Source organism: Schistocerca gregaria, chromosome 1 (genome assembly GCF_023897955.1).
Source record: "Schistocerca gregaria isolate iqSchGreg1 chromosome 1, iqSchGreg1.2, whole genome shotgun sequence".
NCBI lineage: Eukaryota > Metazoa > Arthropoda > Insecta > Orthoptera > Acrididae > Schistocerca > Schistocerca gregaria.
Genome location: NC_064920.1, coordinates 16,198,623 through 16,215,567, shown reverse-complemented (window position 1 = coordinate 16,215,567; position 16,945 = coordinate 16,198,623). Strand labels below are relative to the sequence as shown.

General features: G+C 55.3%; 1 protein-coding gene and 1 long non-coding RNA gene across 2 annotated transcripts in view; one reads left to right on the top strand and one right to left on the bottom strand.

Annotated features, from left to right (window-relative positions):
• Positions 1-16,945, top strand: part of LOC126327189 (NAD(+) hydrolase sarm1) — a 1,227,458-nt gene that overhangs the window by 127,278 nt on the left and 1,083,235 nt on the right. The gene's annotated exons all lie outside the window — the stretch shown is intronic.
• On the bottom strand, positions 6,715-14,754 carry LOC126328280 (uncharacterized). Its single transcript, XR_007561835.1, has 3 exons — positions 14,728-14,754; positions 7,012-7,119; positions 6,715-6,768 (listed from the first exon to the last, which is right to left on the bottom strand). It is a non-coding gene; the product is annotated as an uncharacterized LOC126328280 (long non-coding RNA).

Here is a 16,945-nt window from a genome sequence, read left to right as displayed (position 1 = left end):
AACAAAGCTTGGGACCTAGCACTCAGCCACAAAGTTTGGGACCTAGAATGCAGACAAAAAGCTTGGGAACTAGCATTCAGCCACAAAGCTTGGTACCTAGCACTCAGCCACAAAGCTTAGAACCGAGCACTCAGCCACGAAGCTTGGGACCTAGCACTCAGCCACAAAGCTTGGGACCTAGCACTCTGCCACAAAGCTTGGGACCTAGCACTCAGCCACAAAACTCGGGACCTAGCACTCAGAAACAAAGCTTGGGACCTAGCACTCAGCCACAAAGTTTGGGACCTAGAATGCAGCCAAAAAGCTTGGGAACTAGCACTCAGCCACAAAGCTTGGTACCTAGCACTCAGCCACAAAGCTTTGGACCTAGAACACAGCCACAAAGCTTGGGAACTGGCACTCAGCCACAAACTTGGGACCTAGCACTCAGCCGCGAAACTTGGGCACTAGCACTCAGCCACAAGGGTTTTGACCTAGCACTCAGCCACAAGGCTTGGGACCTAGCACTCAGTCACAAGGCTTGGGACCTAGCACTCAGCCACAAGGCTTGGGACCTAGTACTCAGCCACTAGCCTTGGGGCCTACCACACAACCAAAAAGCTTGGGACCTAGGACTCAGCCACAAAGCTTGGGACCTAGCACTCAGCCACAAATCTTGGGACCTAGAACTCAGCCACAAAGTTTGGGACCTAGCAATCAGCCACAAAGCGCGAGACCTAGCACTCAGCCCCAAAGCTCAAGACCTAGCACTCAGCCCCAAAGTTCAAGACCTAGCACTCAGCCACAACGCTCGGGACCTAGCACTCAGACACAAAGCTCGGGACCTAGCACTCAGCCACAAAGCTCGGGACCTAGCACTCAGCCACATAGCTCGGGACCTAGCACCCAGCCACAAAGCTTGGGACCTAGCACTCAGACACAAAGCTTGGGCCGTAGCACTCAGCCACAAAGCTTGGGAACTAGCACTCAGCCACAAAGCTTGGGACCTAGCACTCAGCCACAAAACTTGGGACCTAGCACTCAGCCACAAAGCTTGGGACCTAGCACTCAGCCACAAAGCTTGGGACCTAGCACTCAGCCACAAAGCTTGGGACCTAGCACTCAGCCACAAAGCTTGGGACCTAGCACTCAACCACAAAGTTTGGGACCTAGAACACAGCCACAAGCTTGGACCTTGCACTCAGCCACAAAGCTTGCGACCTAGCACTCAGCCGCGAAACTTGGGCACTAGCACTCAGCCGCGAAACTTGGGCACTAGCACTCAGCCGCGAAACTTAGGCACTAGCACTCAGCCACAAAGCTTGGGACCTAGCACTCGGCCACAAAATTTTGGACCTATCACTCAGCCACTAGACTTGTGACCCAGCAATCAGCCAAAAAGCTTGGAACCTAGCACTCGGCCACAAAGCTTGGGACCTAGCACTCGGCCACAAAGCTTGATACCTAGCACTCAGCCACGAAACTTGGGACTTAGCACTCAGCCACAAAGCTTGGAACCTAGCACTCAGCCACATAGCTTGGGATATAGGACACAGCCACAAAGCTTGGGACCTAGCACTCAGCCACAAAGCTCGGGACGTAGTACTCTGCCACAAAGCTCGTTACTCAGCACTCTGCCACAAAGCTCGGGAACTAGCACTCAGCCACAAAGCTTGGGACCTAGCACTCAGCCACAACGCTCGGCACCTAGCACTCAGCCACAAAGCTTGGGTCCTGGCACTCAGCCACAAAGCTCGGGACCTAGCACTCAGCCACAAAGCTCGGGACACACACTCAGCCACAAAGCTCGAGACCTAGCACTCTGCCACAAAACTCGGGCCTCAGCACTCTGCCACATATCTCGGGACCTAGCACTCTGCCACAAAGCTCGGGACCTAGCACAGAGCCACAGAGCTTGTGACCTAGCACTCAGCCACAAAGCTTGGGACCTAGCACTCAGACACAAAGCTCGGGACGTAGCACTCAGCCACAAAGCTTGGGACGTAACACCCAGGCACAAAGCTCGGGACCTAGCACAGAGCCACAAAGCTTGGGACCTAGCACTCAGGCACAAAGCTCAGCACCTAGCACTCAGCCACAAAACTTTGGCCCAATCACTCAGCCACAAAACTAGGGACCTAGCACTCAGCCATAAAGCTTGGGACCTAGCTCGCAGCCACAAAGCTTGGGACCTAGCTCGCAGCCACAAAGCTTGCGACCTAGAATGCAGCCACAAAGCTTTGATCATAGCACTCAGTCACAAAGGTTGGGACCTAGAAAGCAGCCACAAAGGTTGTGACCTAGCACTCAGCCACATAGCCTGGGACCTAGCAGTCACCCACAAAGCTTGGGACCTATCACTCAGCCACAAAGGTTGGGACCTAACACTCAGCCACAAGGCTTGGGACCTAGCACTCAGCCACACAGCTCAGGACCTAGCACTCAGCCACAAAGCTTGGGACCTAGCACTCAGCCACAAAGCTTGGGACCTAGCACTCAGTCACAAAGCTTGGGGCTGACACTGAGCCACAAATCTTGGTACCTAGCACTCAGCCACAAAGCTTTGGCCCTAGCACTCAGCTACAAAGCTTAGGACTTAGCACTCAGCCACAAAGCATAGGACCTAGCACACAGCCACAAAGCTCGGGACCTAGCACTCTGCCACAATGCTCGGGACCTAGCATTCAGCCACAAAGCTTGGGACTTAGCACTCAGCCACAAAGCTTGGGACATAGCACCCAGCCACAAAGCTCGGCACCTAGCACTCAGCCACAAATCTCGGGACCTAGCACTCAGCCACATAGCTCTGGACCTAGCACACAGCCACAAACCTCGGGACCCAGCACTCAGCCACAAAGCTCGGGACCTAGCACTCAGCCACAAAGCACGGGACACACACTCAGCCACAAAGCTCGGGACCTAGCACTCTGCCACAAAACTCGGGCCTCAGCACTCTGCCACATATCTCGGGACCTAGCACTCAGCCACAAAGCTCGGGACCTAGCACTAAGCCCAAAGCTTGGCACCTAGCACTAAGCAACAAAGCTTGGGACCTAGCACTCGGGCACAAAGCTTGGGACCCAGCCCTCAGCTACAAGGTTTGGGACCTAGAACGCAGCCCCAAACTTGGGACCTAGCACTCGGCCACATAGCTTGGGACCTAACACTCTGCCACATAGCTTGGGACCTAGAGCGCAGCCACAAAGCTTGGGACCTGGCACTCGGCCACAAAGCTTGGGACCTAGCACTCAGCCACAAAGCTTGGGACCTAACACTCAGGCACATAGCTTGGGACCTAGAGCGCAGCCACAAAGCTTGGGACCTGGCGCTCGGCCACAAAGCTCGGGACCTAGCACAGGGCCACAAAGCTTGTGACCTAGCACTCAGCCACAAACTTGGAACCTAGCACTCAGCCACATAGCTTGGGATATAGGACACAGCCACAAAGCTTGGGACCTAGCACTCAGCCACAAAGCTCGGGACGTAGTACTCTGCCACAAAGCTCGTTACTCAGCACTCTGCCACAAAGCTCGGGAACTAGCACTCAGCCACAAAGCTTGGGACCTAGCACTCAGCCACAACGCTCGGCACCTAGCACTCAGCCACAAAGCTTGGGTCCTGGCACTCAGCCACAAAGCTCGGGACCTAGCACTCAGCCACAAAGCTCGGGACACACACTCAGCCACAAAGCTCGAGACCTAGCACTCTGCCACAAAACACGGGCCTCAGCACTCTGCCACATATCTCGGGACCTAGCACTCTGCCACAAAGCTCGGGACCTAGCACAGAGCCACAAAGCTTGTGACCTAGCACTCAGCCACAAAGCTTTGGACCTAGCACTCAGACACAAAGCTCGGGACGTAGCACTCAGCCACAAAGCTTGGGACGAAACACCCAGGCACAAAGCCCGGGACCTAGCACAGAGCCACAAAGCTTGGGACCTAGCACTCAGGCACAAAGCTCAGGACCTAGCACTCAGCCACAAAACTTTGGCCCAATCACTCAGCCACAAAACTAGGGACCTAGCACTCAGCCATAAAGCTTGGGACCTAGCTCGCAGCCACAAAGCTTGGGACCTAGCTCGCAGCCACAAAGCTTGCGACCTAGAATGCAGCCACAAAGCTTTGATCATAGCACTCAGTCACAAAGGTTGGGACCTAGAAAGCAGCCACAAAGGTTGTGACCTAGCACTCAGCCACATAGCCTGGGACCTAGCACTCACCCACAAAGCTTGGGACCTATCACTCAGCCACAAAGGTTGGGACCTAACACTCAGCCACAAGGCTTGGGACCTAGCACTCAGCCACACAGCTCGGGACCTAGCACTCAGCCACAAAGCTTGGGACCTAGCACTCAGCCACAAAACTTGGGACCTAGCACTCAGCCACAAAGCTTGGGACCTAGCACTCAGTCACAAAGCTTGGGGCTGACACTGAGCCACAAATCTTGGTACCTAGCACTCAGCCACAAAGCTTTGGCCCTAGCACTCAGCTACAAAGCTTAGGACTTAGCACTCAGCCACAAAGCATAGGACCTAGCACACAGCCACAAAGCTCGGGACCTAGCACTCTGCCACAATGCTCGGGACCTAGCACTCAGCCACAAAGCTTGGGACTTAGCACTCAGCCACAAAGCTTGGGACATAGCACTCAGCCACAAAGCTCGTCACCTAGCACTCAGCCACAAATCTCGGGACCTAGCACTCAGCCACATAGCTCTGGACCTAGCACACAGCCACAAACCTCGGGACCCAGCACTCAGCCACAAAGCTCGGGACCTAGCACTCAGCCACAAAGCACGGGACACACACTCAGCCACAAAGCTCGGGACCTAGCACTCTGCCACAAAACTCGGGCCTCAGCACTCTGCCACATATCTCGGGACCTAGCACTCAGCCACAAAGCTCGGGACCTAGCACTAAGCCCAAAGCTTGGCACCTAGCACTAAGCAACAAAGCTTGGGACCTAGCACTCGGGCACAAAGCTTGGGACCCAGCCCTCAGCTACAAGGTTTGGGACCTAGAACGCAGCCCCAAAGCTTGGGACCTAGCACTCGGCCACATAGCTTGGGACCTAACACTCTGCCACATAGCTTGGGACCTAGAGCGCAGCCACAAAGCTTGGGACCTGGCACTCGGCCACAAAGCTTGGGACCTAGCACCCAGCCACAAAGCTTGGGACCTAACACTCAGCCACATAGCTTGGGACCTAGAGCGCAGCCACAAAGCTTGGGACCTGGCGCTCGGCCACAAAGCTTGGGACCTAGCACTCAGCCACGAAACTTGGGACTTAGCACTCAGCCACAAAGCTTAATACCCAGCACTCAGCCACATAGCGTGGGACGTAGGACACAGCCACAAAGCTTGGGACCTAGCACTGAGCCAGAAAGCTTGGGACGTAGCACACTGCCACAGAGCTCGTTACTCAGCACTCTGCCACAAAGCTCGGGACCTAGCACTCAGCCACAAAGCTTGGGACCTAGCACTCAGCCACAACGCTTGGCACCTAGCACTCAGCCACAAAGCTTGGGTCCTGGCACTCAGCCACAAAGCTTGGGACCTAGCACTCAGCCGCGAAACTTGGGCCCTAGCACTGAGCCACGAAGCTTGGGGCCTAGCACTCGGCCACAAGGCTTGGGACGCAGCACTCAGCCACAAAGCTCGGGACCTAGCACTCAGCCACAAAGCTCGGGACACACACTCAGCCACAAAGCTCGAGACCTAGCACTCTGCCACAAAACTCGGGCCTCAGCACTGTGCCACATATCTCGGGACCTAGCACTCTGCCACAAAGCTCGGGACCTAGCACACAGCCACAAAGCTTGGGACCTAGCACTCAGCCACAAAGCTTAGGACCTAGCACTCAGACACAAAGCTCGGGACGTAGCACTCAGCCACAAAGCTCGGGACGTAGCACTCAGCCACAAAGCTCGGGACGTAGCACTCAGGCACAAAGCTCGGTACCTAGCACTCAGGCACAAAGCTCAGGACCTAGCACTCAGCCACAAAACTTGGGCCCTAGCACTCAGCCACAAAACTTGGGCCCTAACACTCAGCCACAAAGCTTCGGACCAAGCACTCAGCCACAAAGCTTCGGACCAAGCACTCAGCCACAAACCTTGGGACCTAGCACTAAGCCACAAAGCTTGGCACCTAGCACTAAGCAACAAAGCTTGGGACCTAGCACTCGGGCACAAAGCTTGGGACCCAGCACTCAGCTACAAGGTTTTTGACCTAGAACGCAGCCCCAAAGCTGCACTCGCCCACATGGCTTGGGACCTAACACTCTGCCACATAGCTTGGGACCTAGAGCGCAGCCACAAAGCTTAGGACCTGGTACTCGGCCACAAAGCTTGAGATCTAGCACTCAGCCACGAAACTTGGGACTTAGCACTCAGCCACAAAGCTTGGGACATAGCACTCAGCCACAAAGCTTGGGACCTAGCACTCAGTCACAAAGCTTGGGATCGAGCACTCAGCCACAAAGCTTGGGACCTAGCACTAAGCCACAAAGCTTGGGACCTAGCACTCAGCACAAAACTTGGGACCTAGCACTCAGCCACAAAGCTTGGGACCTAGCACTCAGCCACAAAGCTTGGGACCTAGCGCTCAACCACAAAGTTTGGGACCTAGAACGCAACTACAAGTCTTGGGACCTAGCAGTCAGCCACAAAGCTTGGTACCTAGCACTCAGCCACAAAGCTTGGGACCTAGAACATAGCCACAAATCTTGGGACCTGGCACTCAGCCACAAAGCTTGGGACCTAGAACTCAGCCGCGAAACTTGGGCACTAGCACTCAGCCACAAAGCTTGGGACCTAGCACTCAGCCACAAGGCTTGGGACCCAGCACTCAGCCACAAGGCTTGGTACCTAGCACTCAGCCACAAGGCTTGGGACCTAGCACTCAGCCACAAGGCGTAGGACCTAGCACTCAGCTACAAAACTTGGGACCTAGCACTCAACCAAGAAGCTTGGGACCGAGCACTCAGCCACAAAGCTTGGGACCTAGCACTCAGCCACAAAGCTCAGGACCTAGCACTCAGCCACAAAGCTTGGAACCTAGCACTCAGTCACAAAGCTTGGGACCTAGAACGCAGCCACAAAGCTTGGGACCTAGCACTCGGCCACAAAACTTTGGACCTAGCACTCAGCCACGAAACTTGTGACCCAGCACTTAGCAACAAAGCTTGGGACCTAGCACTCAGCCACAAAGCTTGGGACGTAGCACTCAGCCACAAAGCTTGGGACCTAGCACTCAGCCACAAAGCTTGTGACCTAGCACTCAACCAAGAAGCTTGGGATTGAGCACTCAGCCACAAAGCTTGGGACCTAGCACTCAGCCACAAAGCTCGGGACCTAGCACTCAGCCACAAAGCTTGGAACCTAGCACTCAGTCACAAAGCTTGGGACCTACAACGCAGCCACAAAGCTTGGGACCTAGCACTCGGCCACAAAACTTTGGACCTAGCACTCAGCCACAAAACTTGTGACCCAGCACTCAGCCACAAAGCTTGGGACCTAGCACTCGGCCACAAAGCTTGCGACCTAGCACCTAGCAACAAAGCTTGGGACCTAGCACTCGGCCACAAAGCTTGGGACCTAGCACTCGGCCACAAAGCTTGGGACCTAGCACTCAGCCACAAAACTTGGGACCTAGCACTCAGCCACAAAGCTTGGGACCTAGCACTCAGCCGCAAAACTTGGGACCCAACGCTCAGCCACAAAGCTTGGGACCTAGCACTCAGCCACAAAACTTGGGCCCTAGCACTCAGCCACAAAACTTGTGACCCAGCACTCAGGCACAAATCTTTTGACCTAGCACTCGACCACAAAGCTTGCGACCTAGCACCTAGCAACAAAGCTTGGGACCTAGCACTCAGCCACAAAGCTTGGGACCTAGAACGCAGCGACAAAGCCTGGGACCTAGCACTCAGCCACAAAGCTTGGGACCTAGGACTCAGTCACAATGCTTGGGACCTAGCACTCAGCCACAAAGCTCGGGACCTAGCACTCAGCCACAAAGCTCGGGACCTATCACTCAGCCACAATACTCCGGACCTATCACTCAGCCACAAAGCTTGGGATCTAGCACTCAGCCACAAAGCTTGCGACCTAGCACCTAGCAACAAAGCTTGGGACCCAGCACTCAGATACAAGGTTTGGGACCTAGAACGCAGCCCCAAAGCTTGGGACCTAGCACTCGCCCACATAGCTTGGGACCTAACACTCTGCCACATAGCTTGGGACCTAGAGTGCAGCCACAAAGCTTAGGACCTGGGACTCGGCCACAAAGCTTGGGACCTAGCACTCAGCCACGAAACTTGGGACTTAGCACTCAGCCACAACGCTTGGGACCTAGCACTCAGCCACAAAGCTTGGGACCTAACACTCAGCCACATAGCTTGGGACCTAGAGCGCAGCCACAAAGTTTGGGACCTGGCGCTCGGCCACAAAGCTTGGGACCTAGCACTCAGCCACGAAACTTGGGACTTAGCACTCAGCCACAAAGCTTAATACCCAGCACTCAGCCACATAGCGTGGGACGTAGGACACAGCCACAAAGCTTGGGACCTGGCACTCAGCCACAAAGCTTGGGACCTAGAACTCAGCCGCGAAACTTGGGCACTAGCACTCAGCCACAAAGCTTGGGACCTAGCACTCAGCCACAAGGCTTGGGACCCAGCACTCAGCCACAAGGCTTGGTACCTAGCACTCAGCCACAAGGCTTGGGACCCAGCACTCAGCCACAAGGCTTGGTACCTAGCACTCAGCCACAAGGCTTGGGACCTAGCACTCAGCCACAAAGCTTGGGACCTAGCACTCAGCCACAACGCTTGGCACCTAGCACTCAGCCACAAAGCTTGGGTCCTGGCACTCAGCCACAAAGCTTGCGACCTAGCACTCAGCCGCGAAACTTGGGCCCTAGCACTCAGCAACGAAGCTTGGGGCCTAGCACTCAGCTACAAGGCTTGGGACGCAGCACTCAGCCACAAATCTCGGGACCTAGCACTCTGCCACAAAGCTCGGGACCTAGCACACAGCCACAAAGCTTGGGACCTAGCACTCAGCCACAAAGCTTGGGACCTAGCACTCAGACACAAAGCTCGGGACGTAGCACTCAGCCACAAAGCTCGGGACGTAGCACTCAGCCACAAAGCTCGGGAAAGAGCACTCAGGCACAAAGCTCGGTACCTAGCATCTCAGGCACAAAGCTCAGGACCTAGCACTCAGCCACAAAACTTGGGCCCTAGCACTCAGCCACAAAGCTTCGGACCAAGCACTCAGCCACAAAGCTTCGGACCAAGCACTCAGCCACAAACCTTGGGACCTAGCACTAAGCCACAAAGCTTGGCACCTAGCACTAAGCAACAAAGCTTGGGACCTAGCACTCGGGCACAAAGCTTGGGACCCAGCACTCAGCTACAAGGTTTTTGACCTAGAACGCAGCCCCAAAGCTGCACTCGACCACATAGCTTGGGACCTAACACTCTGCCACATAGCTTGGGACCTAGAGCGCAGCCACAAAGCTTAGGACCTGGCACTCGGCCACAAAGCTTGGGATCTAGCACTCAGCCACGAAACTTGGGACTTAGCACTCAGCCACAAAGCTTGGGACATAGCACTCAGCCACAAAGCTTGGGACCTAGCACTCAGCCACAAAGCTTGGGATCGAGCACTCAGCCACAAAGCTTGGGACCTAGCACTAAGCCACAAAGCTTGGGACCTAGCACTCAGCACAAAACTTGGGACCTAGCACAGAGCCACAAAGCTTGTGACCTAGCACTCAGCCACAAAGCTTTGGACCTAGCACTCAGACACAAAGCTCGGGACGTAGCACTCAGCCACAAAGCTTGGGACGAAACACCCAGGCACAAAGCTCGGGACCTAGCACAGAGCCACAAAGCTTGGGACCTAGCACTCAGGCACAAAGCTCAGGACCTAGCACTCAGCCACAAAACTTTGGCCCAATCACTCAGCCACAAAACTAGGGACCTAGCACTCAGCCATAAAGCTTGGGACCTAGCTCGCAGCCACAAAGCTTGGGACCTAGCTCGCAGCCACAAAGCTTGCGACCTAGAATGCAGCCACAAAGCTTTGATCATAGCACTCAGTCACAAAGGTTGGGACCTAGAAAGCAGCCACAAAGGTTGTGACCTAGCACTCAGCCACATAGCCTGGGACCTAGCACTCACCCACAAAGCTTGGGACCTATCACTCAGCCACAAAGGTTGGGACCTAACACTCAGCCACAAGGCTTGGGACCTAGCACTCAGCCACACAGCTCGGGACCTAGCACTCAGCCACAAAGCTTGGGACCTAGCACTCAGCCACAAAACTTGGGACCTAGCACTCAGCCACAAAGCTTGGGACCTAGCACTCAGTCACAAAGCTTGGGGCTGACACTGAGCCACAAATCTTGGTACCTAGCACTCAGCCACAAAGCTTTGGCCCTAGCACTCATCTACAAAGCTTAGGACTTAGCACTCAGCCACAAAGCATAGGACCTAGCACACAGCCACAAAGCTCGGGACCTAGCACTCTGCCACAATGCTCGGGACCTAGCACTCAGCCACAAAGCTTGGGACTTAGCACTCAGCCACAAAGCTTGGGACATAGCACTCAGCCACAAAGCTCGTCACCTAGCACTCAGCCACAAATCTCGGGACCTAGCACTCAGCCACATAGCTCTGGACCTAGCACACAGCCACAAACCTCGGGACCCAGCACTCAGCCACAAAGCTCGGGACCTAGCACTCAGCCACAAAGCACGGGACACACACTCAGCCACAAAGCTCGGGACCTAGCACTCTGCCACAAAACTCGGGCCTCAGCACTCTGCCACATATCTCGGGACCTAGCACTCAGCCACAAAGCTCGGGACCTAGCACTAAGCCCAAAGCTTGGCACCTAGCACTAAGCAACAAAGCTTGGGACCTAGCACTCGGGCACAAAGCTTGGGACCCAGCCCTCAGCTACAAGGTTTGGGACCTAGAACGCAGCCCCAAAGCTTGGGACCTAGCACTCGGCCACATAGCTTGGGACCTAATACTCTGCCACATAGCTTGGGACCTAGAGCGCAGCCACAAAGCTTGGGACCTGGCACTCGGCCACAAAGCTTGGGACCTAGCACTCAGCCACAAAGCTTGGGACCTAACACTCAGCCACATAGCTTGGGACCTAGAGCGCAGCCACAAAGCTTGGGACCTGGCGCTCGGCCACAAAGCTTGGGACCTAGCACTCAGCCACGAAACTTGGGACTTAGCACTCAGCCACAAAGCTTAATACCCAGCACTCAGCCACATAGCGTGGGACGTAGGACACAGCCACAAAGCTTGGGACCTAGCACTGAGCCAGAAAGCTTGGGACGTAGCACACTGCCACAGAGCTCGTTACTCAGCACTCTGCCACAAAGCTCGGGACCTAGCACTCAGCCACAAAGCTTGGGACCTAGCACTCAGCCACAACGCTTGGCACCTAGCACTCAGCCACAAAGCTTGGGTCCTGGCACTCAGCCACAAAGCTTGGGACCTAGCACTCAGCCGCGAAACTTGGGCCCTAGCACTGAGCCACGAAGCTTGGGGCCTAGCACTCGGCCACAAGGCTTGGGACGCAGCACTCAGCCACAAAGCTCGGGACCTAGCACTCAGCCACAAAGCTCGGGACACACACTCAGCCACAAAGCTCGAGACCTAGCACTCTGCCACAAAACTCGGGCCTCAGCACTGTGCCACATATCTCGGGACCTAGCACTCTGCCACAAAGCTCGGGACCTAGCACACAGCCACAAAGCTTGGGACCTAGCACTCAGCCACAAAGCTTAGGACCTAGCACTCAGACACAAAGCTCGGGACGTAGCACTCAGCCACAAAGCTCGGGACGTAGCACTCAGCCACAAAGCTCGGGACGTAGCACTCAGGCACAAAGCTCGGTACCTAGCACTCAGGCACAAAGCTCAGGACCTAGCACTCAGCCACAAAACTTGGGCCCTAGCACTCAGCCACAAAACTTGGGCCCTAGCACTCAGCCACAAAGCTTCGGACCAAGCACTCAGCCACAAAGCTTCGGACCAAGCACTCAGCCACAAACCTTGGGACCTAGCACTAAGCCACAAAGCTTGGCACCTAGCACTAAGCAACAAAGCTTGGGACCTAGCACTTGGGCACAAAGCTTGGGACCCAGCACTCAGCTACAAGGTTTTTGACCTAGAACGCAGCCCCAAAGCTGCACTCGCCCACATGGCTTGGGACCTAACACTCTGCCACATAGCTTGGGACCTAGAGCGCAGCCACAAAGCTTAGGACCTGGCACTCGGCCACAAAGCTTGGGATCTAGCACTCAGCCACGAAACTTGGGACTTAGCACTCAGCCACAAAGCTTGGGACATAGCACTCAGCCACAAAGCTTGGGACCTAGCACTCAGTCACAAAGCTTGGGATCGAGCACTCAGCCACAAAGCTTGGGACCTAGCACTAAGCGACAAAGCTTGGGACCTAGCACTCAGCACAAAACTTGGGACCTAGCACTCAGCCACAAAGCTTGGGACCTAGCACTCAGCCACAAAGCTTGGGACCTAGCGCTCAACCACAAAGTTTGGGACCTAGAACGCAACTACAAGTCTTGGGACCTAGCAGTCAGCCACAAAGCTTGGTACCTAGCACTCAGCCACAAAGCTTGGGACCTAGAACATAGCCACAAATCTTGGGACCTGGCACTCAGCCACAAAGCTTGGGACCTAGAACTCAGCCGCGAAACTTGGGCACTAGCACTCAGCCACAAAGCTTGGGACCTAGCACTCAGCCACAAGGCTTGGGACCCAGCACTCAGCCACAAGGCTTGGTACCTAGCACTCAGCCACAAGGCTTGGGACCTAGCACTCAGCCACAAGGCGTAGGACCTAGCACTCAGCTACAAAACTTGGGACCTAGCACTCAGCCACATAGCTTGGGACCTAGAGCGCAGCCACAAAGTTTGGGACCTGGCGCTCGGCCACAAAGCTTGGGACCTAGCACTCAGCCACGAAACTTGGGACTTAGCACTCAGCCACAAAGCTTAATACCCAGCACTCAGCCACATAGCGTGGGACGTAGGACACAGCCACAAAGCTTGGGACCTGGCACTCAGCCACAAAGCTTGGGACCTAGAACTCAGCCGCGAAACTTGGGCACTAGCACTCAGCCACAAAGCTTGGGACCTAGCACTCAGCCACAAGGCTTGGGACCCAGCACTCAGCCACAAGGCTTGGTACCTAGCACTCAGCCACAAGGCTTGGGACCCAGCACTCAGCCACAAGGCTTGGTACCTAGCACTCAGCCACAAGGCTTGGGACCTAGCACTCAGCCACAAAGCTTGGGACCTAGCACTCAGCCACAACGCTTGGCACCTAGCACTCAGCCACAAAGCTTGGGTCCTGGCACTCAGCCACAAAGCTTGGGACCTAGCACTCAGCCGCGAAACTTGGGCCCTAGCACTCAGCCACGAAGCTTGGGGCCTAGCACTCAGCCACAAGGCTTGGGACGCAGCACTCAGCCACAAATCTCGGGACCTAGCACTCTGCCACAAAGCTCGGGACCTAGCACACAGCCACAAAGCTTGGGACCTAGCACTCAGCCACAAAGCTTGGGACCTAGCACTCAGACACAAAGCTCGGGACGTAGCACTCAGCCACAAAGCTCGGGACGTAGCACTCAGCCACAAAGCTCGGGAATGAGCACTCAGGCACAAAGCTCGGTACCTAGCACTCAGGCACAAAGCTCAGGACCTAGCACTCAGCCACAAAACTTGGGCCCTAGCACTCAGCCACAAAGCTTCGGACCAAGCACTCAGCCACAAAGCTTCGGACCAAGCACTCAGCCACAAACCTTGGGACCTAGCACTAAGCCACAAAGCTTGGCACCTAGCACTAAGCAACAAAGCTTGGGACCTAGCACTCGGGCACAAAGCTTGGGACCCAGCACTCAGCTACAAGGTTTTTGACCTAGAACGCAGCCCCAAAGCTGCACTCGCCCACATAGCTTGGGACCTAACACTCTGCCACATAGCTTGGGACCTAGAGCGCAGCCACAAAGCTTAGGACCTGGCACTCGGCCACAAAGCTTGGGATCTAGCACTCAGCCACGAAACTTGGGACTTAGCACTCAGCCACAAAGCTTGGGACATAGCACTCAGCCACAAAGCTTGGGACCTAGCACTCAGCCACAAAGCTTGGGATCGAGCACTCAGCCACAAAGCTTGGGACCTAGCACTAAGCCACAAAGCTTGGGACCTAGCACTCAGCACAAAACTTGGGACCTAGCACTCAGCCACAAAGCTTGGGACCTAGCACTCAGCCACAAAGCTTGGGACCTAGCACTCAACCACAAAGTTTGGGACCTAGAACGCAACTACACGTCTTGGGACCTAGCAGTCAGCCACAAAGCTTGGTACCTAGCACTCAGCCACAAAGCTTGGGACCTAGAACACAGCCACAAAGCTTGGGACCTGGCACTCAGCCACAAAGCTTGGGACCTAGAACTCAGCCGCGAAACTTGGGCACTAGCACTCAGCCACAAAGCTTGGGACCTAGCACTCAGCCACAAGGCTTGGGACCCAGCACTCAGCCACAAGGCTTGGTACCTAGCACTCAGCCACAAGGCTTGGGACCTAGCACTCAGCCACAAGGCGTAGGACCTAGCACTCAGCTACAAAATTTGGGACCTAGCACTCAACCAAGAAGCTTGGGACCGAGCACTCAGCCACAAAGCTTGGGACCTAGCACTCAGCCACAAAGCTCAGGACCTAGCACTCAGCCACAAAGCTTGGAACCTAGCACTCAGTCACAAAGCTTGGGACCTAGAACGCAGCCACAAAGCTTGGGACCTAGCACTCGGCCACAAAACTTTGGACCTAGCACTCAGCCACAAAACTTGTGACCCAGCACTTAGCCACAAAGCTTGGGACCTAGCACTCGGCCACAAAGCTTGCGACCTAGCACCTAGCAACAAAGCTTGGGACCTAGCACTCAGCCACAAAGCTTGGGACGTAGCACTCAGCCACAAAGCTTGGGACCTAGCACTCAGCCACAAAGCTTGTGACCTAGCACCTAGCAACAAAGCTTGGGACCTAGCACTCAGCCACAAGACTTGTGACCCAGCACTCAGCCACAAAGCTTGGGACCTAGCACTCGGCCACAAAGCTTGCGACCTAGCACCTAGCAACAAAGCTCGGGACCTAGCACTCAGCCACAAAGCTTGGGACCTAGAACGCAGCGACAAAGCCTGGGACCTAGCACTCAGCCACAAGGCTTGGGACCTAGCACTCAGCCACAAGGCGTAGGACCTAGCACTCAGCTACAAAACTTGGGACCTAGCACTCAACCAAGAAGCTTGGGACCGAGCACTCAGCCACAAAGCTTGGGACCTAGCACTCAGCCACAAAGCTCGGGACCTAGCACTCAGCCACAAAGCTCGGGACCTAGCACTCAGCCACAATACTCCGGACCTAGCACTCAGCCACAAAGCTTGGGATCTAGCACTCAGCCACAAAGCTTGCGACCTAGCACCTAGCAACAAAGCTTGGGACCTAGCACTCAGCCACAAGACTTGTGACCCAGCACTCAGCCACAAAGCTTGGGACCTAGCACTCGGCCACAAAGCTTGCGACCTAGCACCTAGCAACAAAGCTCGGGACCTAGCACTCAGCCACAAAGCTTGGGACCTAGAACGCAGCGACAAAGCCTGGGACCTAGCACTCAGCCACAAAGCTTGGGACCTAGCACTCAGCCACAAAGCTCGGGACCTAGCACTCAGCCACAAAGCTCGGCACCTAGCACTCAGTCACAATACTCCGGACCTAGCACTCAGCCACAAAGCTTGGGATCTAGCACTCAGCCACAAAGCTTGCGACCTAGCACCTAGCAACAAAGCTTGGGACCTAGCACTCAGCCACAAGACTTGTGACCCAGCACTCAGCCACAAAGCTTGGGACCTAGCACTCAGCCACAAAGCTTGGGACCTAGCACTCGGCCACAAAGCTTGCGACCTAGCACCTAGCAACAAAGCTCGGGACCTAGCACACAGCCACAAAGCTTGGGACCTAGCACTCAGCCACAAAGCTTGGGACCAAGCACTCAGCCACAAAGCTTTGGACCAAGCACTCAGCCACAAAGCTTGGGACCTAGCACTAAGCCACAAAGCTTGGCACCTAGCACTAAGCAACAAAGCTTGGGACCTAGTACTCGGGCACAAAGCTTGGGACCCAGCACTCAGATACAAGGTTTGGGACCTAGAACGCAGCCCCAATGCTTGGGACCTAGCACTCGCCCACATAGCTTGGGACCTAACACTCTGCCACATAGCTTGGGACCTAGAGCGCAGCCACATAGCTTAGGACCTGGGACTCGGCCACAAAGCTTGGGACCTAGCACTCAGCCACGAAACTTGGGACTTAGCACTCAGCCACAAAGCTTGGGACCTAGCACTCAGCCACAAAGCTTGGGACCTAGCACTCAGCCACAAGGCTTGGTACCTAGCACTCAGCCACAAGGCTTGGGACCTAGCACTCAGCCACAAGGCTTGTGACCTAGCACTCAGCTACAAAGCTTGGGACCTAGCACTCAACCACGAAGCTTGGGACCTAGCACTCAGCCACAAAACTTGGCACCTAGCACTCAGCCGCAAAACTTGGGACCCAACGCTCAACCACAAAGGTTGGGACCTAGCACTCAGCCACAAAGCTTGGGACTAGCACTCAGCCACAAAGCTTGGAACCTAGCACTCAGTCACAAAGCTTGGGACCTAGAACGCAGCCACAAAGCTTGGGACCTAGCATTCGGCCACAAAACTTTGGACCTAGCACTCAGCCACAAAACTTGTGACCCAGCACTCAGCCACAAAGCTTGGGACCTAGCACTCGGCCACAAAGCTTGCGACCTAGCACCTAGCAACAAAGCTTGGGACCTAGCACTCAGCCACAAAGCTTGGGACCTAGA